Source organism: Mesoplodon bidens (genome assembly GCF_964165515.1).
Source record: "Mesoplodon bidens genome assembly, chromosome: 3".
NCBI classification, from domain to species: domain Eukaryota; kingdom Metazoa; phylum Chordata; class Mammalia; order Artiodactyla; family Ziphiidae; genus Mesoplodon; species Mesoplodon bidens.
The window spans coordinates 67,309,696-67,337,023 of NC_138178.1; the positions used below are offsets into that span (position 1 = coordinate 67,309,696).

A 27,328-nucleotide genomic window follows, 5' to 3' on the forward strand; every position below is an offset into this window, starting at 1 on the left:
ACCCCACCTCCTAATACCATCACATTGGGGGTTAGGGCTTCAACATATGAATTTTGGGAGGTCACAGCATGCAGGCCACAACAAGGCTGAATCATAATCCACCATATGGATGGATCACACCTTGTTTAGCCATTCATCTGTAGCTGGACCCTTGGTTGTTTCCAACTTTTGGCTGTTGCGCATAACTCAACTTAAATCATTTCTACACTTACACCAGGTCACCACCCTGGGACCAAGACCGGCTTTCACCAACGCTACAATGCAGATTCATGCCCACACCTCCTCCTCTGTGCCTTGTCCTCCGCACAGACAGAAATTAAAGGGTGGGCTTCAAATGACCTTTTCGCCACATTCAAGTACAAACATTTGCACACAAGAGGCTAATGTGCACGTCTCCTTGAAGACTTATTTCTTAAACCTAATGCCACTGAGGCCACACATTCATGCACTGTGATGACACAGGAGGAGCCAGGCCAGTGGGGACATGGGCTACCAGCCACCTTGGCCGTCCTCACCCCCGCTGCCCCATGCCAGCCCTCCAGAGAGCACTGCTGGGCCCCTCGACCTGCTTTGCATGGCCAAGGCACCCCTTGCCCATTCTAGCCCTGTGAGGGCCAGGGTGGCCATATCCCAGCTCTGTATCTTGGCCCTTGGACAGAACTTCTCTGAGGGTCTTGCCTCCTGCCCTGGGGAAAGGGGTGTGTCAAGCTGTTCCCACTGTGGTTTTGCCTTAGGAGAGACAGTGCAGTCTGGGGATGGCGCTTGGCCCTGGAATCAGTCTCTCAGTGCCAAAGTGGCTCCACCACCACTGCCTGTGTGGCCTCAGGTACACTGTTTAAGTTTACTCATTGATGGATTAAAATCCTAATAGTACCTCTTAGCTGATCTAAAGTTTGAAGGAGTTAGTGCATGAAACACACCAGCCCACAGCACATGCTCAGTAAAAGTGAGCTATTATCCAACCGGTGATGATAAGGACAACACTCTCCTGCCCAGGTCTCCACGGAGGAACAGAACTGCTGCCTCTGGAAGCGCTGAAGAGCTAGCCTGGATGATGGAGGGGATGCATGTGTTCTCACTGCTCTCGCCCAGTCCCGCTGGAAATACCAGCAAGTTTGCTAATTGATTACGTGTAGGCATGGATGCAGACAGGCAGGTGCCCGTTCCCAAGAGCACCAGAGGCATGTTGGGCCCCTACCTTTCCAAGTATCACTGTTCAGACACAGGCAGGATGACAGGCACCCTCCTTCCTGGCTGTGCCCCAGTCCCTGAGTCCAGGGCAGATGGATGTGGAGGCCTGGAAATGCACAGTGGGATGCTGTGGAGAGCCCAGGCAGGGGGGTCAGGGGAGCTGCTTCTGCACCCACCATCCAAGCTCATCCTGGAGTCTCCATCCCCTTCCCTGCAAAATATAGCGCTTTGGCTAAGTGAGCTAAGGACCCCTTCTGTTGTAACATCCTGTGGTTTGAATGTCTCAAACAAGAGAGAAGAGCAGAAGTTTCTGGTTGTTATGTGAAAATTGATAAAAAATGAAACCGAGAGTCCTTCCCTCCATTTCTACATAGCCATGAACTTGCCTTTCTCCTGCACCCAGCTGCCCTGTGAGGACGACTCCACATGGGTGGGGGTGTCTCTGTGGCTTATGCAGCAGGTACGGTGAACACAGCATTGTTCCCTTGAGGCCATGGTGGGGGGCCGCCAGCTGCCAGCTCCCTTCCCGAGGGCCACCTATGTGCCTATAAGGGGGCTGTACCCTTGGCTCTGGTCACAAACCACCTGCATGGGGGCAACTCTCTGAGAATCAGAAGAGTCACTAACCACGTCCTGAGGACCAGGCCCCTGGCTAGGCATTTTCCTAAAAACATTTTTGGGGACACGCTCTTTATCCTTGAGTAGGTATTTTAAAAAATAATTTACATGCTCTTTAAAAATATATGTTATACATTTTAATATATAATTTTATTTATTTTTTTAAATTGAAGTATAGTTGATTTACAACGTTGTGTTAGTTTCAGGTGTAGAGCAAAGTGATTCAGTTTTACATATATATAAATATATACATATATATATTCTTTTTCAGATTCTTTTCCCTTATAGGTTATTATAAGATACTGAGTATAGTTCCCTGTGCTATACAGTAGGTCCTTGTTGGTTATCTATTGAGAAGGTATTTGCATGGTTTCTCTCTGCATGTGAGGTGATGGAGGTTTGAGAAGGGAGAGCTGGGCGGTGCTGAGGGGATGTGCCCTGGGACAAGAGCTGTCCTCAGCCTTTTACCTTCCCCTCAACAGGCAATGAGACTGGGGTGGCCGCTCTTCTGCTGGGAGCCCTGCGAGGGTCACCCGGGAGCCCAGAGCACAGAGGTCCTTCCCATGCCCTTCTGTCTGGGCAACTGTAGCCTGGCCTAGCCTGTCACAACCCCTGGCTCCCTCCCTCCCTCCCTCCTGGGCCCCTGATTCCCTGAGGCCACAGTCCTGGGAGGGTGTCCTGCACATTCACAGGTGCTCTGGACTGTCTGTCACATCGAGGATGTCTCTTGTGCGGCTCCCCTCAGCATCCTGCCTGACTCCTGACCAACCAGCCACAGTTGTGCTTGGTCCCAGCGGTGCTGCCCTAACCCCTGTGACAGTGTAAACTCTGTCACGCTACACACACAGGGACCCCAACTAGATAGGACAAAAGCTATTGCCACGGAGACACCCTCTTAACATGCAGATCTCTCTTGCGCACACACACATACACACACAGAGGACTGTGCACGTCACATGTGGAGGCTGGGGGCCAGGCTCATCCTCAGGCTGGGCTATTCCACACTTTGGGAAATGTTGCTAAAATGGAAATAATGCAAAAAATGCACTATCCTCACTTTTTATTATGCATTAGGCTTTTGTTCCTTATTAAATCAGCAAGTTGATGTCAAGTTTAAATGATAAGCTCCTTAAATGATAAGGTTTATATAACTAAATAGAGTAAAGAACCATCCAACTTCCTAGAAAGCACTCCACACATTCATTTGTTTGCTTCTTTCCTTGGGTAAGTTAGTTTCATTAAATATGAGAACGTGGGCCAGTCCTGGATTTCTCCCTGAGAACTCCCAAGGTTTCGAACCAACAAATGCACAACACCAAGAGTGAACCCTGATGTACATTATGAACCCTGGTTGATGAGGATGTACCAGTGTAAGTTCATTGATTGTAACACACGTATCACTTTGCTGTGGGATGCTGACAGCGGTGGAGGCTCCGTGTGTGGGGACAGGAGTTATATGGGAACTGTCCACACTTTCTGCTCAACTTTGCTGTGTACTTAAAACTGTTCTAAAATTTGTCTGTTAAAACTAGTTTATATATAGTGTCACTATAAGCTTAAAGTAAATTTCTAGGTCAAGAGGTAGAACACATTTATTTTGTAATATCGAAAGTCATAAATAGCACTCCTTTTTCTTCCTTAGAAAATAGGGTTCTTTAGGAAATCAACAGAAAAATAGGACAAATGAATATTTTGCAGTCAGTGGATTATGGTTGACTATTCCCCCCCAATATTTTATTATGAAAAATTTCAAACATACAAAGAACTGAAAGAATTATACCCACTAGCTACAATTAACATTTTGCTATATTTGCTTTATCACATAATGTGTATTTGACGAAATAACTCATAATCTTAGGGTAAAATATAATCTAAAATGACATCTAGATTGAAATTGTATCTGAACTAGCAGATTTTGGCCAAATGACTATCAAACAAAAGTGCCTAAGAGAGTTTTATATCATAATACATTAGAAGTCATTCAAACAGTATTCTAATAAAAGGTTAAAAAGAAAAAAAAACTAGTTTATATATAGTTTTCTATTTTTTCCTTTAATGCTTCCGGATTCTGACTCTTAATCTGAAAAAAAAATTCCCATTACCAAATTATAGAGGAATTCACTCATGTTGCCTTCTACTAACTGAAGGGTTTTATTTTTTTATATTGAAAGCGCTGATGCAGTTGGACTTGATCTTGGTGCATCAAGTGAGGAATGGATCCAATTTTATCACTTTCCCTGTCTATCCAGCTATTCTAATACCACTTAGGAAAAAAAACCATCAGTGGGGAAGGCCCTCTGATTTCAGATGCCTTCATTTCTATATGGTAGGTTTGCATATGCAATTGGGTCTATTTCTGTATTTTCCTGTTATATTTATGCCTAGGTATCCATAAAAGGTATCTTTTCTCCCATATGTGTGTTAACTGGTTATCATATTTATAAACAAAGCTATTGACTTCTGGCCGTTAAATTTATATCCTGCTTTTACTAAATTCTTAATTAATGTTTGTAGAAATTTATCCATAGGGTCTTTTTTTTCACTTATTTTTGGTTTGCTAGATATACAATCACATCATATGCAAATAGAGATTGTGTTACTCTGAATTTTCAGTTCTTAAGCCTCTGTTTTCTCTTACCTGATGAAATTGACTAATTCAATATAATATTAACTATTCATAGAGGTAATGCACATCTTTGTTTTGCTCCTAACTTTAGTGGTATTGCCACACTGAGTAAGATGCTGGCTGCTGGCTTTTGGGCTATACACACATGTGTACATATGTTTAGAAAGTACCCATATACCTTACTGAATAGTTTTATCATGGATGGATGTTGACTTTCACATGACATTTTTCTTAAGATCTATTAATAAACTTCTAATAGTAAACCTTACTCATACTTCTGGACTAAATCTCCTTTAATCATTCATTGCTATTTCTTTTCTTATGTACTTTTTTCTTTAGTTTGCTAGTTTTTATTTAAAATTCCTATGTTGATATTAATGCATTAGCTTGATACATGGTTTCTATTTTTATGTGCAATTTTTGTCAAGTTTCACAGTCAACATCCTACACACAGATCAAAATCAGAAGTTTATCTTCCTTCTCAATTCTCTTGCAATAACCTAAGTATCATTGGAGTCACCTAATATTTGAATGTTTGGTAGATATTCCCTGTGAATCAATCTGTTACTGATGCTTCTTTTGGAGGGAACCCTTTACAACCTCCTCTATTTTTTTTCCTATGGAAATTACTCTGTTTAGACTTTCTATTTCTATAGGATTCAGTTGTGTTAGACTGTACTTTCCTACAGATTTATTCCATTTCATCTTGGTTTCCAAATTTATTTGAAAGGAGTTGGACAATGAAAAACATTCTTCCCATGGGTACAAATCCTCTTTATAGCTAAATGAGGAAAATAACTATGATTTGCCAAGGGCCCAGGATGATGTTGAGTATACTAAGGGCTTTATGAGTGGGTTAACTCTCATTCAGACAACAACTCTGCAAAGCAGGTGGCTCTGTTCCATTTTACTGAAGATCAGAGAGCCCAGTAGCAGAGTAATGATTCCCACAAAGACCCACTTAGACCTAAGGTCACCATTCACCAACCCTTTATAATGGTATGGGGTCTTCAAATGTTCTCATGTCCAAATGTATGGTGCCTTTGAAACACAATATGTGCATCGATGTATGATCAGAAGTAAAACATTTCCTTAGCAGACACTCAATCACACCTTTTAATGATTTTTATCCCAGGAGGGAAAGATGGAAAAAAGTCTCTCCTAAAATTTATATTTTTGGTAATAGTACTGAGTGTAGGATCTACTGAGGTTTTCTATTGTGTGCATGGAAATGACATGTTAATAAGTGAAATCTCTAATTCTTCAACAGTCCTTAACATGAGAACAGATGTACAGCTGTCATCACACTCAAGGCTCAAGATCCCCAGAGAGTTACAGACTGCTTTTTCCATGCTGCTTCCCACCTTGAACTCAAATTAAAGACAAGACAATTCTTAGAGAATCCACAAGAAATACTAATCACTCATTTTGAAGATAATACTTGAACATGGAAGTACATTTTTAAGACCATGAGACATGGTGGTACTTATTCTGACCTGTAGAGGACAGCGACATCCCTGCAACTGTGGAAGGTGCCCATGCCTAGGAATGATCACCTTCCAAGGGTACTTGGATGTCAGAGCATAACTGCATCCTTGCAAATCTCCAGCAGAGCTTCCCTGCACAATTCAAGCCTCCAGCACTGGAATGCTTGCAAGACTCCCTCGCTTTGAAGGATTTATGCTTTTATTCTCCAGCCTCACAAATCTAGCTGTTACACCGGCATAAAATCTATGTCTGAACCAGACTAACGTGGCATCAACAAGGGTTTAAAAAGATCCAAACAACTCACTAAGCAGGTTTATACTTCTACTATTGATTTCAATCATTTTATTCAGATCTTCTGGGAAAAGATGTACTTGCTATCGAGTTAAGAGTCTAAAAAAAAGCCTAAAGGGTCAGGCTCCTTCCATGGCCTCATGACAGGAGAGGAACACTTCAAGCAGGTGTATAGGTCCTGGGCTGCCACTGCTGACCTACTTGCCTCCTTCTCTCTCTGAGCGTTGTCCTGGAGGGCAGGGTTTCTATATTTTGCATTAACATCACCATAAGCTGGAATATATCAGATGTTAAATAAATCTGCTGAGTGAACAAACAAAATAAAAACATTAAATCCAAGTTCCTACTCCATTCTGATGGGTAGACACGAAAATAACCATAATTCAACTCAGACTGGTATAAATACTATAATATGATTTATAAGCAAAATCATTAGGATACTAGAAAGGGGGCAGTTCCTTCTGCCTGGCAGAATGAAAAAGGCCAAATGTAAGATGAGTTTTTGAGGAGGATTTAGAAAGGCTGAAAAGACGACATTCCAAGCTCGGTGAACACCATGAGCACAGGCCAAGAGGCAAAAACACACTTGTATGTCCCCAGATCCAGGAATACCACGAGCAGGAGAGCTGTGGGCATGGTGACTGCATGTAAAGGTCAGGGTCAGACCCACTGGCTGTCAGGGTGAGTATCTGGACTCTAACCTGAGGCCAGTGGGAAACTGCTGGGAGTTTCTGAGTAGAGAATGGATAGGTGCTGTGCTAGGAAAACAAAGATAAAAAAGTTTGGTAACAGAGTGAAAAATGGATCAAGAGTGTAGAGAGAAATGGAAAGGTACTCATTCATTTTCTTAGTAGACTACCAGCCTACTGTACCAGCCTACTGTTGGTAAAGTCTTGGTTTATCAGGTCGCAGTGGAGAACCCTTGAGTTTTGGAGACTGACAACATTCCTAGTACCAGGGGATGAATCAAAATGGGTCAAAGCCAGTTGCTGGTAATCTCTCCCCCTTGACCTGGGATCCACCAATCTGGATGCAGCCACACTGAATGATTCTGGTCTATGTGATGGAGACAGGAGTCAACCGGGTTGAGTTTATCGGAAAGCTTTTGCTTCCCTGATAGAAGGGGTCAGGCTTAACTGATAGTCCTTTCCCACTTGCCTTTCCTCCTCCTTTCTGCCTTAAGCAAGGAAATACCATCTCCAAGAATACCCGCCATCTTGGGTCTATGAGGTATTGTAGAAAGTCAGAGGACAAGACCCAACGTGCAAGGTTGGTGGAGTTACAAGTCCATCCCTGATGGTATCACTGAACATTTGCCCAGGCCCTAGACCTCACCCCTCTGGACTTCCCATCATTCTTCTCATATGAATACCTATTTGTTCAAGCCAAAGAGGTCAAATACTTGGTGATTTATAGCAGAACTTATTCCTAGTTGCTACATGAAGAGGAAATGATTCAGATGTCAGAATTAGAAAAGAAGCAACAGAAAAGAGAAAGTCACAGGCCAATGTCATTTATAAACATAGATGAAAACCTTAAAAGATTAGCAACTGAATCCAACTGTGGAAAAAGAAATAAAAAGACAAAGAAGGGCCCTGGAGTCTCAGCCCCATCGAGGGTCTTTGATATTGGAGCAAGGGTACAGGGAGATTCAGTTGGCAGGAAGGCAGTCCTGGGGATTTGTGGAGTTGCCATCCCTGAAATGCTCACCCCAGACTCATGAAAGAGAAGCAAATTACCCTCTTACTAAATCCCCTATTATTTCATCTCTCTGTTACTAACAGCCAAACACAAGTTTAATGCTAATATGCTATATTAACACTTTCCAGAAGAAAAACCATATGGTCATCTCAAAAGATGTCAAAAAGCTCACATCCTTCATTATACTAACTCAAAACAAACCAGGAATAGAAGAAAGCTTCCTTTACTTATTAAAGGCTATTTCAAACTTATAACAATTATCCTATCTAATAATGCAAACTTTAGAAGTAATGCCATCAAAGTTCAGAACAAGCCCATGACCAAGTCTTAGAACAAGCGAGAACATTTTAAATGGCTGGAACAAGACCAACACACAAAAATCAATACCTTTTTTACATACTAACATTAGCCAATTAATCATTTTTATAAAAAACAAAAAAGATCCATTTCATTAAAATGTCTATGATTAACTAGGGATCACACAACAAACATGAGAGAAACTTTTTTTTTGGACAGAAAACAATCTTTATTGAAGGAGAGAAAGAAAAATAAATGGATGGGAAGACTATATTTTTAAGATTCTAATTCTTACAATAAATTCAATGCCATCACAACAGAATTGTTATAGAATTTGACAGTTTCTAAAACTTAGAAGAATAAAGAAGCAAGAAATTCCAAAGCGCTTTTGATAAAGTTCAAAGTGGATGCAGAAGTGTGTTCCACCACATGTCAAACATAAAGTACTTGATTAAAGTAGTGTGGAAAGGGTCAGACAGAGACCAATGATAGATGGAAAATGTGTGTGTGTGTGTGTGTGTGTGTGTGTGAGAGAGAGAGAGAGAGAGAGACAGAGAGACAGAGAGAGAGAGAATGGGAGAGAGAGCTCTCCATGCTACCCACACTGGGCTGACATATGGCAAAAAATAAAACTGTACTTTGTTAAAGCACCAGGATTTGGGGAATGTTTGTCGTAGCATTTAGCCTGCCCTGACTCATACAGAAAGCCTTCTTAAGATACAAAAAGCAAAAGCCCATCACAGAAAAATTTGATGAAACGAATAACAGCAAAAATGCCAAAGCAATAAACAAACTTCTGAATGACAAAAAAATCCTGTAAAAACTTCAAAATTAGATAGAACAGGAGAAAAATTTGGAAAATATATAATAAACAAGGGATTGACATTCAGAATAGATAATGAACATATCCGAATAATTAAAGACACATGGAACAAGAAAAATTTGGCAAATTTTATGAATGTGCAGTTTACAGGAAGCTCACATGACAAATCAGTATATGGAAAGATAATCAACCTTAGTAATAATGAGGGGAATACAAATTAAACAATAAGATAACCATTAACCATGCCCACCCAACCCCTACCCCACCAGAATGGCCCCTCAAAAAATAAGTTTGAAAAGATCAGCTCTGGTGAGGTGAAATGGGTCCTTTTATACACCGCTAGGGGGAATATATGGGCTCATGGTGAGGTCAGTAGAGGACATTTTGTTCAGTATATAATTTTTTAAATGTGAATAACCTGTAGCTCTGTAATTCTGCCTTTTGGTATCTTCCATAGAGTCAGCCTTGCTCAAGTGCACAAGGATGTGTGAATAAGGATGTTCCTTGCAGCATGGCTGGAAATATCCAAAATGATTGTCAAAGGGGAACAGCTCCATCACCTATGGCACCAGGACATGACCTGTCTCAGAGGTGTCAATATGAAAATTTCTCTAAGGCACATGAGAATGTCCATGTATTATAGAGTAATTAAAAGTATTGAAGGGAAAAAGAATCTCATGTGTAGGAAAATGTCTGAAGGAGGCACAGCCCTCCTTTTACTTTCTGGTCTTCTGAGCTCTCTGCCCTTGTGCTCATATAATACACATTACTTGAAGCATCGTTTTCCACGGAAACTATTCAATTAGGTAAGCAAGAAATGACAGGTGGGCTCAAGTATGGAAGCAGAAGGGAACAAGAGAAAGGAAAGGCTCAGATTTGTCAGGCAGTGATGGGAGTTGGAGAAGCAAAGAAGAAAGGCCGGGCCGATTGGACCTGGGTGCTGTCATTCTCTTCAAGAATGACCTTTGGATGATCACTAAAGACCCTTGAATCTATTTCCTCATCTATACAGGGGGGAATATACCACACCTTCCTTAGAATTTTGTTAAGATTAACTAAAATAAAAATATTATCCCTCCCTCCCTCCCTCCCTTCCTTCCTTCTCTATTTCTACCCACCTACATATCTGCCTACTCACCTATCTACCTACCTATCTGTCTACCTTTCAATCTCTCTCATTTTCTGTTTGGCTACCTATCTGATTATGTGTTTATCTATCTCACTATATATTCATATAAATATCTGTCTTTCTCACTGTCAGTCTACCTCCCCTTTTCCTGATTTTCTATCTTACTACTATCTGTCTATCTGACTGTTTATCTAATCTAGTAACTCTCTATCTGCTGGTCTCTATGTCTGTGTGTCTTTCAACCCATTTGTCTATCTACATATATATGTCTGTCGATGTATTCATCTGATTTTCTGCTTTTATCTGTCTGTCTGTCTGAATGTCTGTCTGTCCACCTTCTTTTATCTTTCTCTCTCCCTCTACATCTTTATGTCTATCTGTTTTACTGTCTTTCTGTCAATCTAATTTTTCTTTATCAATCAATCTATTTATCTATCTCTGCCCTGCACAGTGATTGACACAGACTAGAGCCTCATTAACTGTTAGATTATCTTCCCCCTTCATTTCCCTTCATTTCTTTATTTCTACATTTCCATAATCAACTGCTGTTAACTGAGCCCTTTCTCTGTGTTATGTGCCAGGCACACAATCCAAAATCAGGCCTGGGCTCTGCCTTCAAAGAGTATTCAGGTTGGTGGCTGAAAGGAACAAATTAAAGAAGGAGTGACATTATGTGGTGCTTAGTGCTATGAGAGAGACAAGCCTGTCCTACGTTGGCATGGAGGAGAGAATTAGGGGGGCCTGAGGGAGTTACCTCTCATCTGCAAACCACAGAAGAACTAGGAATTTTGCAACTGAAGAGGAAGAGACCTGGTCTTCATGTGAGTGTGGGTGGAGGAAGTATGGACAGAGCCAGAAAGATAGAACAGGATGTTTACAGGCCTGGAGATCAACAGAGCAAGTACATATTCCAGGAACAAAACTGTAGGGAGCTCACAAAACTCAGACAACAAAAGAGACCAACCATGGCCAAAATAAATGGTGAGATGTACTGTTTGCATGGATTGTAAAATACAATATAGTTGTCAATTACCCTCAAATCATCTACAAATTTAATGCAATCCCATTCAACATCCCAGCAGGATTCTTTGTAGACATGGACAAGCTGATTCTAAAACTTATATGGAAAGATGAAGGAACCAGATTAGCCAAAACAATTTTGAAAAAAGAGGAGAAGTTGGAGGGTTCACGCTACCCGTTTAAAAATGCATTATAAACCTACTGTGGTCAAGACAGCGTGGTATTTGGGAAAGGATAGATACACAGTTCAATGAACCAGAACACAGACAACTGAGATTTTGTATGGGGATGGGGAGGGATGGGGAGGGATGGGGAGGGATGGGGAGCAGCAGATGAAGTTCGCTTGCTCGCCCGCCGCTCACCTCCTCCTGTGCGGGCCGGTTCCTAGGGGTTGGGGACCCCTGGTCTAAGGGACATTTAGATAGAAGTTCCAGTGAGCTGGACATTTACACTTGGAAGTTTCCAGCATACTTACAGTAAGTGAAAAAAAGGGAATAGATGTCATAGTTCTTTTCCATTAAAACATAATTAAATTTCACAAGCACAGGAGCATTTCAGATTTTGGGCTTTTAAACAGGCTCCTATTAGTTGAATATTCACTTGTTAGTGACTGGTAAAATTCAGCCTTATCTAAGTTTCTATCTCTCCTAACAGAACAAGCCAATTTACCTAAACAAAGGAACAAACAAATAAAAAGGAAAAAGACATTTATAGACATCCATCAACCTGGATGGCTCTGAACATTTTATAATAGCTGACATCGAGATAGGTAGATTTTTAAGAATCCAACCAGCTTCCTATACTAACCTGACAAATTTATGACCTGAATGTGTTTAAGCTACTAATTGTGTTCTTTGGATACCTGAGTTCCAATCTTTAGTCACTACGAACACTTATCTTAAAATACAAATGCAAACAGCCCTGCAAATAAACTGGGACAATCAATTTCGTCCCCGGCTCTCACTGCTTCACCTTTGAAATGAGGATAGCAATTCCTGTTTTACACGGTGATTCAGTTATACATATATATATATCCTTTTTCAGATTCTTTCCCTTTATAGATCGTTATAAGATATTGAGTATTGTTCCCTGTGCTATATGGTAGGTCCTTGTCATCTATTTTACATACAGTTGTGTGTATATGTTAATCCCAAACTCCTGATTTTATCCCCCACCCCCTTTCCCTGGTGGTAACTGTAAGTTTGTTTTCTATGTCTGTGGGTCTATTTCTGTTTTGTAAATAAAAAAGAACTCATAGTTTTTAAAAGGTTGTTTCTATACTTAAATGGATGCATATGAAGTTAAAGATATGGGATCAACTGTTTGAGTTAAGAAAGAAATGGCATTTTTAAGCAGAAAATATATATGTCCAACTCCCCCGAGGAAAGAATGGTGAAACCAGTTTCACTCAAACACGAAGCATTGGCTCAAGACCAAATAAGAAGCATCACAGCTTTGGAGGAAATGTCAGAGCAAGTTTGAGGCAACTGATTTCAATAATTCTTTCTCTTTTTGCTGCGAGGACAACCCCCCCAGGCACTGCTGACCACCCCCCTCCCCGGACAGCCGGGAGGTCGTGGCCACCCTGCTAGAGAGTGGAAGTGAACACCTGACCCTGAGACCCTGGAACCTCGGAGCCCACAGGCTGACGCTTCACATGGGTGGAGCACAGCACCCCCACCCCACGGCCCTACAGTTTGGCACCCGTGGGCAGAGCCTGGTCCCCCAAGTGGACCTCAGGCCCCCAGCTCCGCTGCCCTTCCTCACGGCCTGGATATGCCAGCTAGCCCAGGGCGGTTACAGGGCCCATCCTTCCTGGGGAGGTGTGGGTGTGTGTGACACAGACACATACAGTGCCCTGCTCGCACTTGCCCCCAAAAAACGTGAGCTCCTACAGGACTCAGGCAAGAAGCTGAAGGAGAGGACTCCCCCTGCCACCCCAACCGCCGCAGCTCCCGTCAGGGGTGAAGCAGTGGAAAAAAGGGAGTGGGAAGAGAGGGACTCAGGGTCCCGGCCCAAGGCTGCCAGGGAGGCCCCCCATGAGGCCCAGGACCTGCCAAGCTCTTGGAGGAGGCTTCTCCAAGAGGGGCTTCTCCTTGGCTTCAAGCTGCCTCCGTGCCATCCTCAAGCACACTGGTTGGGAGTGTGCCTCTTACACAAAACCAGGTAACTCAGGTTTCCAAGTGGGCAGAAATTCCCCAGGGTGCACTTTAGGAAACGGAAAAAAGGCAGCCCTGATATTTCTACCCATGTGTTCAAATGAAACTCAAGTAACCAACAAGGACCTCCTGTACAGCACAGGGAACTGTATTCAATGTCTTGTAATAACCTATAACAGACAAGAATGTAAAAAAAGAATATATATATTCATATATATATGTATAAGTGAATCACTGTGCTGTAACCTGAATCTAACACAACGTTGTAAATCAACTATATTTCAAAAAAACAAAGAACCCCAAGTGATTTCTTCTGTGTTTCTGCAGAAGCAGAGATTTGATTTTCGACTGAGCTTCACCCATCCCATCAAGTATTATGTCACACCTGCACCTTAGTCCCTTCCACAAGGAGCTCATCCCAAGGGGACACAGAGATAGGCAGAGGGTCCCCGGCTCGTGAACGGCTAAGAAGGAGGAAAATGGAAGGAGGAGGTGGGAGACTTCAGGGGAGCTTTGGGCTGGGGTCCATGCCCCACACAGAGGTGTCACCCCCGGGTCTGCAGGACCTAGCCTTTTCCCTGGCTAACCACAGGCCAGCCAGGCTGGTATTACCCCAGGAGGCAGGAGAAGAGGTGACACCACAGAGACATCCCGCAAGCTCAGCCTGACAAGCAGGAAGCATGCTGGACGCAGCCAACAGGCATCCTTTATCAGAGCAGCCCTCATCTGCTTTTAAGAATTGTGGGGAAGGGTGCCAAGGGGGAGGGTGGGGTTAGCAGATGTAAGCTTTTATATAGAGAACTGATAAACAACAAGGTCCTACTGTATAGCACAGGGAACTATATTCAATAGCCTGTGATAAACTATAATGGAAAAGAATATAAAAAAGAAGGTATATATATGTATAACTGAATCACTTTGCTGTACAACAGTAATTAACAAAACAGTGTAAATCAACTATACTTCAGTCAAAAAAAAAAGAAAACAAAAGCATTGCAGGGAAGAAAACAAGACAAGTAAAATGTACAGAGGAAGCATTCTGAAGATACTCTAGCTAGAAGTGTTCTCCAACGGCCATCTTTTTTTCCCTCCTTAAGAACCAGTCTAATCCATGTCCATGTGTAGCTTATAAATCACATGTATATTCACAAGCTATTTCCTTGGTAAAATTTCTAAAATATTCTCAAGGAAGATTCCATGGCCAGAGAGCTCAATAAAACCATGGGGACTTAATCTAAACAGAAAGAAATCTAATAACCTTCAGACAAGAAGTCCAATTAGTAACCTGTGACTGAAACGCAAACAGACAGCAGGCCAGGGAGGTCCAGGAATGGGGCAGAGAGGAGGGGAGTGGGACGGACAGCGTGAGAAGTAACCAGAACAGTGGGTGGAGGCACCTCACTGGGACATTGTTCGCTGATGGATGCTTCCTGCCATGGTGAGTTTGCTTCCCTAACCGCAGGACTTCTCTAACCGTAACCTTCTAACCGCAGGGACTTACGATTATGAGCACTCAGACCAGGGGGATCCTCTGCTCTGTTGTTCAGGTTCATCAGCCTTTTGGCCAAAGGTCTTAATCAGCTTTCATGGCTTACAAACCATCTCAGGGGTGGTGCAGTACCCAATGGGAACTTAGCCATCCTCCCTGCCTCTGTAATAATACCCAGTGAGCACCAACCATGGCTCCAGACCCTCCGGACAGCTCTCGCAGGACTTACTCTTGTCTCCAGAGTTAACGACAAGGGCACTGAGGTTTTATGAGGTGAAGCCTTTGCCCAAGGTCATCGGGTCAGTGTATGACAGAGACAAGGGACACACCTTAGATGGTCTGATTTCAGAGCCCTTCTCTTGACCACCCAGATACTCCCTTGTGTGATATCTCACAGCCGTGGAAAAAGCGAAAAATGAAGGACTATGTGACAGGAAAGAAAGTCTGATGCACTGATTGAGTGATTGGGTGAAAATTATCTGGGAAAGGGAATATTCCCATGGCCTGAAAAATCATAATACAACCAGCAATGGATGCTAAAGCCACTGGGTGAAAATTATCTGAGAAAGAGAATATACCCATGGTCTCAAAGCTCACCTCACAGACTACTTATTAATTAGAAAAGAATAAATACGGTAACATCATAAAGGAGAGCTCTGGCAGAAATCACCTTAGCCAGGTAAACTGGTCACTACCAATACCAGGTCATGATGATGTGGTGGGACCACTGATGTGAGGGAAATACACGAGATGTCTACCTGGAGCTAAGCATGAGGGAAACAGTCAGACAACTGTGAGATACTCTATAAAACAAACGGCTTAGATTCTTAAAAAGAAAAAGTCAGCATCACAAAAAACAGTTTTGGTTCAGGTTTAAAGAGGCATAACCAGATTCAGTGCATGTCATGTAATTGAATTCTAGATAAGGGAAAACAGCTATAAGAGTACTTTGGGCAACCAGGGGTATTTGAATTGGGACTATGTATTAGATAATATTACTTTATCAGTGCTGACTTCCACAGTGATAATGGTATCATAGTATACTTTTGAAGAAGACAGTCTATGAGCTTAGGAGATATATGCAAAGTATGTCATGATGTCTGCAACTTACTTTCCCATGATTCACATGATTCAGAGACAAAAACTGAACACACATCCATAACACACAAATCCATATTTACAATCTCTCCATGTGTGTATCAGTTCACATGTGTATTTGGGTAAACATCTGGTAACTCTGAGTGAAGATTATATGTATTCACTATACTATTTTTCCATTTTTCTATAAATCTGAAGTTTATCAAAAGAAAAGTAGGCAAAAAAGTAAGTGAAGATATTTGTTTGAAGAGTCATAAGGCAAAAGAATTGCTATGCTCCGATATCAGCTAGATAATTCTATTTTTGGACAAGAACAAAGAACATTAAAAATAAAAGCAATTAATATGTTAGGATGAGACTTTTGTCTTTTGTTTAAATTACTCTTGTAATATTTTAAAAATCAATCATGATAGCTACAGATGGCAACAAAGTTGCTTAATAAATTTTGCATTAGTGTAAATCAAATCACCTGTTGGTCATTCACTACAGCCACATTCTTTTTAAGGGTAATGTTTACTATTCTAAACACAAATCTTAATGTAACATGAAATTCATTTCACAATTTCCTCTTGACAGACTTTAGAGGATAAATTAACACATCATTCCTCCCTGGATTTAAACCTGATTTTCAGGTCATTTGTTCCCAGGACCCCTACAAGCTCTGTTGTTGAAGATGTTGACTGCACTTGCCCCGCCAGCACGGTCCCAAGGGACCCCATGAACACGGGACTTACTTTTCAGACACTGAGATTCTCTGGAGGTGGGTGGCAGTTAGGCACTGGGGGCAACGCGGCATCGTCCCTGCTGGAAATGGCCCATTATTGCCCCAGTGAATGGCGTGAGATCACAGCCCCTGAGAACTCTGGAAAAGACAAGAATAAAAGAGAATATTCACATTCCATTAAAAGTGAGAATTTAAAGTTTAAGAATTTTTAAAATATTTTAAAATTTGTATATTTCAAATTTTAAAATGATTTAAAATATTTGGTATGAACTTGAAATGCTCTTTTAAAATTTTTTAATTAACTATTGAGAAATAATTTACATACAATAAAATACATGTATTTTAAGTATATAGATTTTGACAAAATGTACACAACTGTGTAACCACTACCACAATCAGGATAGAATTTGAACTTGAAATGGTCTTGATAGTGAATCTCCCTCCTTCACACACCATCCCACCCTTTAATTTTTTTTTTTTTTTTTTTGCGGTACACGGGCCTCTCACTGTTGTGGCCTCTCCCGTTGTGGAGCACAGGCTACGGATGCGCAGGCTCAGCGGCCATGGCTCACGGGACCAGCTGCTCCGCGACATGTGGGATCTTCCCGGACCGGGGCACAAACCCGTGCCCCCTGCATCGGCAGGCGGACTCTCAACCACTGCGCCACCAGGGAATCCCACCCCCCTTTAATTTTTAAATAAATATAGGCATTGGGAGGTAGGTCAGGATAAATGGAAAAGTCTCCAAGGCGGGTGTCGACTCACAGAAGTGACTGTGGGGTCAGAGCCATGAGAAGTTCACGGGCTATGCTGATGTTCCAGGGCAGGTGCACAGAGGGGCTCACAGACAGAACCCCGACTTCTGACATCCCAGGAGAACCTCAGGTGGCACAGTCCACGGGGAATCGCAAAGTTAGGAAGCTGTTCATCATCCTTGCCGGGATCGTGGTGTGATCCTCAGGGAATTTGAGAGGTCAGGCTGATGACCACTCCTCATTCCTGGTGGGGTTCACCAGGCTCCAGTGTGGGGTCAAACTGTCATCGATAGCATCCTGAGTCAGGAGGGTCCCTGTGGACCATACCTCAGTCCAAGTGAGTGCAAGGTGATCCCCAGTGGTGATGGGGGCAAGTGTTATGAACAGCATCTTGATGCCTGAGATCCACTTGCTTATCTGCAATGTGGGGTTTTCTTGCAGGCATCAGACTCCCAGGATGCTTGTGAGCTAGGAGGGCCATGACTGCACAGGTCAGAGGAAGGAGCTTGGTCACCTCTGTGCACCCTACAGAGACTATACCACATGGGGTACAGGGACCCTGCTTTCCTCCATGTTAACACCTAGGTTCTGGGTGAAGTCTGAGGATCTCACCTGCATCTAGGGATTTCCCCTGTCAGGGGGTGTGCCCAGAGCCTGGGGATGGCCTATCCTGTCCCTGCAGGTCCTGAGATGGATGGTTTTTATCTAGTTCCAGTGAGGTGGAGGGAGGGCTGTGATGCTGAAGCTGGTCTTGTAGCAATAATGTGCCTATGTGACTGGCGGGGTATAAGAAGTCCCAGCTGAGACTCCATTTGGGCTGCCTCATTTTGAGGTGTTCCTTGCATCCACCTATTATTCCAAGAGAGAAGTTACATCTGGCCTCCGCTGCAGGGGAGGCCATTTGGAGGGAGCTTCTTCCTGGTAGGCAGCCTTTGGCTCCAAAGCAGTCCCGACCTCCATGTTTGTTGCTGTATTATATCCTTTCTCAGCAATAACCTGTGGACTCGTAAGTATTGTCGTTTGGGGCCTTATGAGTCTTCTTTAGCAACAGAGTGCTGTCTGGCTGCCACTGTTAGTATAGGTGACATTACAGTTATTTTTACTTTTGCCACGTTATCAGACACAATTCCTTGTTGAACTGCTCACAAGAATTGTTGTACATTGCTCTCTTCATCCTTTCCTCCATTCTCTGCACTCCCATCTCCCCTACCCAACTCTGGATCTTGTCCCTACTACCCAACCGAAACCAGAGTCACAAAAGTCACCAAGTCACTAACCTTTCAGCCCTTAGTTTACACAACAGAACACAGCTGCCATCTGGAACTATTCTTTATACACAATACCATCATCCTTCATGATCTGATTCCTCCTCATCTCCCCTCTACTTCAGTTTCTCTCAGTGATCTCTTTTTCCAACAAACTATGGGTGTTCTCCCAAATCTGTCCCTGGCTCAGCTCTCTCCTTCAGATAACTGATCCATTCAGATGACTCCCAAGTTTCTTGTCTTGTTTTCTTTTCTCCCCTTAAATTCACAACTCCCTGAAAGTATGTCCACTTGTATACCTCATTGGTACCTCAAAGACAAGAGAACTTATCTTCCTTGTAAAACGTGCCTGTTCACCAGATCAATCAAGATTTAAAAACTGGATTCTCTCTTCCCTTCTCCCTCTCCACCTCCATGGGCCCTTTAGGTGTCTCTCTTTCTCTATGAGTTAGTCTTTCCTCTCTTCTCTCTTTTCTTCCTTGTCTCTCACCTCTCCTCTTTTCTCCCCAACCTGGGCAACCATAAAATCCTGACATTGATAGAGAATGGCCTTCTTCCATTTTCCCTGCTTATTCTCTTGACACCACCATCACTGGGCTACCCGATTTCATGCAGTGGTGTAACAGGATGGCTTGAAGAGCTGCCTCTGAGACCTCACACCTTGCCAACTTGAAGGTATAATGAGAAAGAAGATATCTCCATCGTAGTCTCAAATGTCTCCAGGAAGATGTTTATTAATTACAAATGGTAACTTTATACTAGAGACACTTGGCAGATACAAACTTAATCAAATGATCAAGGTTAGTGCAATGGACTAAATGTCATGTTCCACCCAAATCATATGTTGGAAATCTAACCCCCAAGGTTATGAGGAGGTGAGGCCTTTGGGAGGTGATTAGGTCATAAGGGTGGAACCCTCATGAATGGAATTAGTGTCCTTATCAGAGACCCCAGAGAGCTCTCTCAGTCTCTTTCGGCCACGTGAGGATACAAGGAGAAGCCAGCAGTCTGCAAAATCTCTCATGAATATGGATGCAAAAATCCTTAACAACATATTAGCCAACAGATCAAGCATATATAAAAATAACTATACACCATGATCAAGCAGGGTTTATTTTAGGGATGCAATGCTGGTTCAGTATTTGACAGTCAAGTAATGCAGTCCACCATATTAACAGACTAAGAAGGAAAATTACATGATCATATAAAGTGATGCATAAAAAATTTGACAAAATTCAACACCCCTTTAAGGTAAAAATTCTGAGAGAAATAGGAATACAAGGTAACTTCCTCAATTTAAGAAAGAGTATCTATAAAAAACTACAACTAACATACTTAATAGTGAAAGTCAGAATGCTTTTCTTCTAAATTGGGAACAAAACAATGACACCTACTTTCATCACTCTTATTCAATATAGTGCTAGGTGTTCTAGCCAGTTTAACAGGTAAGAGAAGGAAATAAACAGCGTACGTTGGCAGGAAGGAAAGAAAACTTCTGCTACTTCTAGATGATATGATGTTCTATGTAGAAAATCTCAAGGAATCTACAAAAACTCCTGGAACAAAGAAGTGCAGAAGGCAAGGTCCCATGATACAAAATCAACACACAAAAATCTAGTGTATTTCTCTATGTTATCAATGAACATGTGGACACTGAAATTAAAAATACAATATTATTTATAATTACTCATTTAAAAATGAATGTTTAGTTTATGTATAGGACTTGTATTTTGAACACTACAAAATAATGATGAAGGAAATTGAAGATCTAAATAAATGAAGAAACACAATATGTCCATGGCTTGGAAGACTCAACATGCTAGTACTAATGTACTAATATGCAGGTGCTAATACTCTTCAGACTGTTACACAGATTTAGTGCAATTCTTGTCAAAATACAGCAAGTTTTTTTCGTAGATATAGATAAGATTATCATAATACTTATGTGGAAAGGCAATGGAATGTGAATAGTTAAAACTATTTTGAAAAAGATGAATAAAGTGGGAGGAATCAATCTACACAATATTAAGGTTTACCGTATAGCTACGGTAAGAGAGAGACACAGAGACTGATGGAAAAGAATAGAGAGCCCAGAAATAGACCCACACAAATACACCCGATGGATTTTTATCATGGATAAGAGAACATGCAGTAGTTTTCCTTTCCATTTCTAACAGAATCTCCCAGGTATCAGGAGATTACTTCCTTCTAGACCTTCCTTGCTCAGGTCAAGAACCCTTCAGACATGATCTGGCCCACAGGATAGAGAAGCCCACTGTCTTGACTAGTTAGGACCCATTTCTCCCATTCTGTTTACTGTAGCTTCAGAAATTGGCATGAAGCTACTGGTTATGAGACAGCTCTTCTTAAAAAATTTATTTATTTAAACATTTTTTAACTTTAAATTTTTAAGAATTTATTTTTTAAATTTTATTTATTTATTTTATTTTATTTTTTTTGTGGTACACGGGCCTCTCACTGTTGTGGCCTCTCCCGCTGCAGAGCACAGGCTCCGGACGCGCAGGCTCAGCAGCCATGGCTCACGGACCCAGCCGCTCCGTGGCATGTAGGATCTTCCCAGACCCGGGCACGAACCCGTGTCCCCTGCATTGGCAGGCAGACTCTCAACCACTGCGCCACCAGGGAAGCCCTCAACCTCACATTTTATACAAAAATTAAGTCAATGGAGCATAGATTTATATGTAAAACAAACCTATAAAATCTTCAGAAGAAAACATAGGAGAAAAATCACTGGGACTCGGGGCTTGGCAATATCAAAAGCAAAATCAATAAACTGGACTTCATCAAAATTTAAACCTTTTTGGTCTGAGAAAGACCCTTAAGGTTAAGAAGATAAAATGACAAGCTACAGAGAAAATACTGGGAGAAAATACTTGTAAACCACATACCTGACAAAAGACTCATATCTAGAATATATAAAGAACTCTCATAATTCAACACTATAAGAAAAACATTACAGTTGGAGCATGGGCTAAAGCCCTGAAGAGACTAGATATAAAGAAAGGCTCCAAAGAAGATGAACAGATGGCCAAAAAGCACACGAATAGATGCTCAATATTGCTAATTATTAGAGAAATGCAAATCAAAACTACAATGAGGTATCACCTCACAGTAGTCAGAATGACCATCATCAGAAAGTCTACAAACAATAAATGCCAGAGAGGGTGTGGAGAAAAGGGAACCCTCTTGCACTGTTGGTGGGAATGTAAATTGATACAGCCACTATGGAGAACAGTATGGAGGTTCCTTAAAAAATTAAAAATAGAGCTACCATATGACCCAGCAATCCCACTCCTGGGCATATATCCAGAGAAAACCATAATTCGAAAAGATACACGCACCCCAGTGTTCACTGTGGCACTATTTACAATAGCCAAGACATGGAAGCAACCTAAATGTCCATCAACAGATGAATGGATAAAGAAGAGGTGGTACATATATACAATGGAATATTGCTCAGCCATTAAGAAGAATGAAATAATGCCACTTGCAGCAACATGGATGGACCTAGAGATTATCATACTAAGTGAAGTAAGTCAGACAGAGAAAGACAAATATCTATATCATTTATATGTGGAATCTAAAATATGACAAAAATGAACTTATTTACAAAACAGAAACAGACTTACAGACTTAGAAAAAAAATGTATGGTTACCAAACGGGAAAGGTGGGGGGGTGGGGAGGGATAAATTAGGAGTTTGGGATTAACATAGCCACACTATTATATATAAAATAACTAACAAGGACCTACTGTAGAGCACAGGGAACTCTACTCAATATTCTGTAATAACCTATATGGGAAAAAATTCCAAAAAAAACAATGGATATATGTATAACTGAATCACTTTGCTATACACCTGAAACTAACACAACATTGGAAATCAACTATACTCCAATATAAAATAAAAATTAAATTGAAAAAGCCAACAATTAGAGCTAATTAATGAAAAAATAAAAAAGTAAAATAAAGGCTTTTATGTTTAGAACCATCACTGCTACTGCAGCCAGTATGTAAATGGGGCTCAAGATGATTAAATAGCAACACCCAGGTCCTGTGCCCAGAGAGGTTTGTGGGTGTGACCCAGAGAAGACCACAGAGAGGGACACCCAAAAGGGACCAAGGTCAAGGTGTTTAGACATGGGATCTTCCCCGTTGCTGAACAGAGAGGGGAAGGGATTCAAACCAACCTTTCAGCACTGCCTGCACCAGGGCATCACCAATAGGGACAGAAAGAGTCAGCCGTACCTACTTGAAGCACTTAAATTTGAACTTGAGCCTATCTTTGCAGTTATGGCATCTGCTCCAGAGGACTTCTGGGTAGAGTGGACAGGCTGTCCTTGGAGGTCCTCAGTGCCCAAATCACAGGTTCCACAATGCCTTTTAAATGAGTTTCTTATGGTAGTGCAGTGCCAGGCAGGGTTAAGCTGCCAGGAGCTCCTCTGGAGATGTGTGACATTCAGGAGAGGGCCAGCGGGTGACCAACACCCAAGTACAGAAGGGTGTAGCCGGCAGGGCAGAGGTACCCTACCTCAGCGATTCCATCTCCTTTGGGAAGGAGGGGTCACCATGATCACGGGACCACATGTCCAGTCAGTACTGCACTTCCCCCGAAACCAAGTAGGACCCTGTGGGGCTCCTGGGCACAAAGCCTGTATCGGTGTCCCCCATTTCATTTTTTTTTCTTTTTTTTAAATTTAATTTTATTTATTTTTATTATTTATTTATTTATTTTTTGCTTTATAACAAATTTAATCAGTTATACATATACATATGTTCCCATATCCCCTCCCTTTTGCATCTCCCTCCCACCCTCCCTATCCCACCCCTCCAGGCGGTCACAAAGCACCGAGCTGATCTCCCTGTGCTATGGGGCTGCTTCCCACTAGCTACCTACCTTACGTTTGGTAGTGTATATATGTCCATGTCGCTCTTTCACTTTGTCACAGCTTACCCTTCCCCCTCCCCATATCCTCAAGTCCATTCTCTAGTAGGTCTGTGTCTTTATTCCTGTCTTACCCCTCTGTTCTTCATGACATTTTTTTTCTTAAATTCCATATATATGTGTCAGCATACAGTATTTGTCTCTCTTTCTGACTTACTTCACTCTGTATGACAGACTCTAGGTCCATCCACCTCATTACAAATAGCTCAATTTCATTTCATTTTATGGCTGAGTAATATTCCATTGTATATATGTGCCACATCTTCTTTACCCATTCATCCGATGATGGACACTTAGGTTGTTTCCATCTCCGGGCTATTGTAAATAGGGCTGCTGTGAACATTTTGGTACATGTCTCTTTTTGAATTATGGTTTTCTCAGGGTATATGCCCAGTAGTGGGGTTGCTGGGTGATATGGTAGTTCTATTTGTAGTTTTTTAAGGAACCTCCATACCGTTCTCCATAGTGGCTGTACCAAATCACATTCCCACCAGCAGTGCAAGAGTGTTCCCTTTTTTCCACACCCTCTCCAGCATTTATTGTTTGTAGATTTTTTGATGATGGCCATTCTGGCTGGTGTGAGATGATATCTCATTGTAGTTTTGATTTGCATTTCTCTAATGAGTAAAGATGTTGAGCATCCTTTCACGTGTTTGTTGGCAGTCTGTATATCTTCTTTGGAGAAATGTCTATTTAGGTCTTCTGCCCATTGTTGGATTGGGTTGTTTGTTTTTTTGTTATTGAGCTGCATGAGCTGCTTATAAATTTTGGAGATTAATCCTTTGTCCGTTGCTTCATTTGCAAATATTTTCTCCCATTCTGAGGGTTGTCTTTTGGTCTTGTTTATGGTTTCCTTTGCTGTGCAAAAGCTTTTAAGTTTCATTAGGTCCCATGTGTTTATTTTTGTCTTTATTTCCATTTCTCTAGGAGGCGGGTCAAAAAGGATCTTGCTGTGATTTATGTCATAGAGTGTTCTGCCTATGTTTTCCTCTAAGAGTTTGATAGTGTCTGGCCTTACATTTAGGTCTTTAATCCATTTTGAGCTTATTTTTGTGTATGGTGTTAGGGAGTGATCAAATCTCATACTTTTACATGTCCCTATCCAGTTTTCCCAGCACCACTTATTGAAGAGACTGTCCTTTCTCCACTGTACATTCCTGCCTCCTTTATCAAAGATAAGGTGACCATATGTCTGTGGGTTTATCTCTGGGCTTTCTATCCTGTTCCATTGATCTATCTTTCTGTTTTTGTGCCAGTACCATACTGTCTTGATTACTGTAGCTTTGTAGTATAGTCTGAAGTCAGGGAGCCTGATTCCTCCAGCTCCATTTTTCGTTCTCAGGATTGCTTTGGCTATTCAGGGTCTTTTGTGTTTCCATACAAATTGTGAATTTTTTTGTTCTAGTTCTGTGAAAAGTGCCAGTGGTAGTTTGATAGGGATTGCATTGAATCTGTAGATTGCTTTGGGTAGTAGAGTCATTTTCACAATGTTGATTCTTCCAATCCAAGAACATGGTACATCTCTCCATCTATTTGTATCATCTTTAATTTCTTTCATCAGTGTCTTATAATTTTCTGCATACAGGTCTTTTGTCTCCTTAGGTAGGTTTATTCCTAGATATTTTATTCTTTTTGTTGCAATGGTAAATGGGAGTGTTTCCTTGATTTCACTTTCAGATTTTTCATCATTAGTATATAGGAATGCAAGAGATTTCTGTGCATTAATTTTGTATCCTGCTACTTTACCAAATTAATTGATTAGCTCTAGTAGTTTTCTGGTAGCATCTTTAGGATTCTCTATGTATAGTAGCATGTCATCTGCAAACAGTGACAGCTTTACTTCTTCTTTTCCAATTTGGATTCCTTTTATTTCCTTTTCTTCTCTGATAGCTGTGGCTAAAACTTCCAAAACTATGTTGAATAAGAGTGGTGAGAGTGGGCAACCTTGTCTTGTTCCTGATCTTAGTGGAAATGGTTTCAGTTTTTCACCATTGAGGATGATGCTGGCTATGGGTTTGTCATATATGGCCTTTATTATGTTGAGGAAAGTTCCCTCTATGCCTACTTTCTGCAGGGTTTTTATCATAAATGGGTGTTGAATTTTGTCGAAAGCTTTCTCTGCATCTATTGAGATGATCATATGGTTTTTCTCCTTCCACTTGTTAATATGGTGTATCACATTGATTGATTTGCGTATATTGAAGAATCCTTGCATTCCTGGAATAAACCCCACTTGATCATGGTGTATGATCCTTTTAATGTGCTGTTGGATTCTGTTTGCTAGTATTTTGTTGAGGATTTTTGCATCTATGTTCATCAGTGATATTGGCCTGTAGTTTTCTTTCTTTGTGACATCCTTGCCTGGTTTTGGTATCAAGGTGATGGTGGCCTCGTAGAATGAGTTTGGGAGTGTTCCTTCCTCTGATATTGTTTGGAAGAGCTTGAGAAGGATGGGTGTTAGCTCTTCTCTAAATGTTTGATAGAATTCGCCTGTGAAGCCATCTGGTCCTGGGCTTTTGTTTGATGGAAGATTTTTAATCACAGTTTCAATTTCAGTGCTTGTGATTGGTCTATTCATATTTTCTATTTCTTCCTGAGTCAGTCTTGGCAGGTTGTGCATTTCTAAGAATTTGTCCATTTCTTCCAGGTTGTCCATTTTATTGGCATAGAGTTGCTTATCGTAATCTCTCATGATCTTTTGTATTTCTGCAGTGTCAGTTGTTACTTCTCCTTTTTCATTTCTAATTCTATTGATTTGAGTCTTCTCCCTTCTTTTCTTGATGAGTCTGGCTAATGGTTTATCAATTTTGTTTATCTTCTCAAAGAACCAGCTTTTAGTTTTATTGGTCTTTGCTATCGTTTCCTTCATTTCTTTTTCATTTATTTCTGATCTGATTTTTATGATTTCTTTCCTTCTGCTAACTTTGGGATGTTTTTGTTCTTCTTTCTCTAATTGCTTTAGGTGCAAGGTTAGGTTGTTTATTTGAGATGTTTCCTGTTTCTTAAGGTGGGATTGTATTGCTATAAACTTCCCTCTTAGAACTGCTTTTGCTGCATCCCATAGGTTTTGGGTCGTCGTGTCTCCATTGTCATTTGTTTCTAGGTATTTTTTAATTTCCTCTTTGATTTCTTCAGTGATCACTTCGTTATTAAGTAGTGTATTGTTTAGCCTCCATGTGTTTGTAGTTTTTACAGATCTTTTCCTGTAATTGATATCTAGTCTCAGAGCATTGTGGTCGGAAAAGATACTTGATACAATTTCAATTTTCTTAAATTTACCAAGGCTTGATTTGTGACCCAAGATATGATCTATCCTGGAGAATGTTCCCTGAGCACTTGAGAAAAATGTGTATTCTGTTGTTTTTGGATGGAATGTCCTATAAATATCAATTAAGTCCATCTTGTTTAATGTATCATTTAAAGCTTGTGTTTCCTTATTTATTTTCATTTTGGATGATCTGTCCATTGGTGAAAGTGGGGTGTTAAAGTCCCCTACTATGACTGTGTTACTGTCGATTTCTCCTTTTATGGCTGTTAGTATTTGCCTTATGTATTGAGGTGCTCCTATGTTGGGTGCATAAATATTTACAATTGTTATATCTTCTTCTTGGATCGATCCCTTGATCATTATGTAGTGTCCTTCTTTGTCTCTTCTAGTAGTCTTTATTTTAAAGTCTATTTTGTCTGAT

The 27,328-nt window shown here is 41.2% G+C and overlaps 1 protein-coding gene across 1 annotated transcript in view; it reads right to left on the bottom strand.

Moving 5' to 3' along the window:
• Positions 1–27,328, bottom strand: part of OTUD7A (OTU deubiquitinase 7A) — a gene marked incomplete at its 3' end in the record, with an annotated part of 366,278 nt that overhangs the window by 166,759 nt on the left and 172,191 nt on the right. Inside the window, exon 2 of the mRNA XM_081228494.1 lies at positions 16,665–16,792. The remainder of the gene's footprint in view (positions 1–16,664; positions 16,793–27,328) is intronic.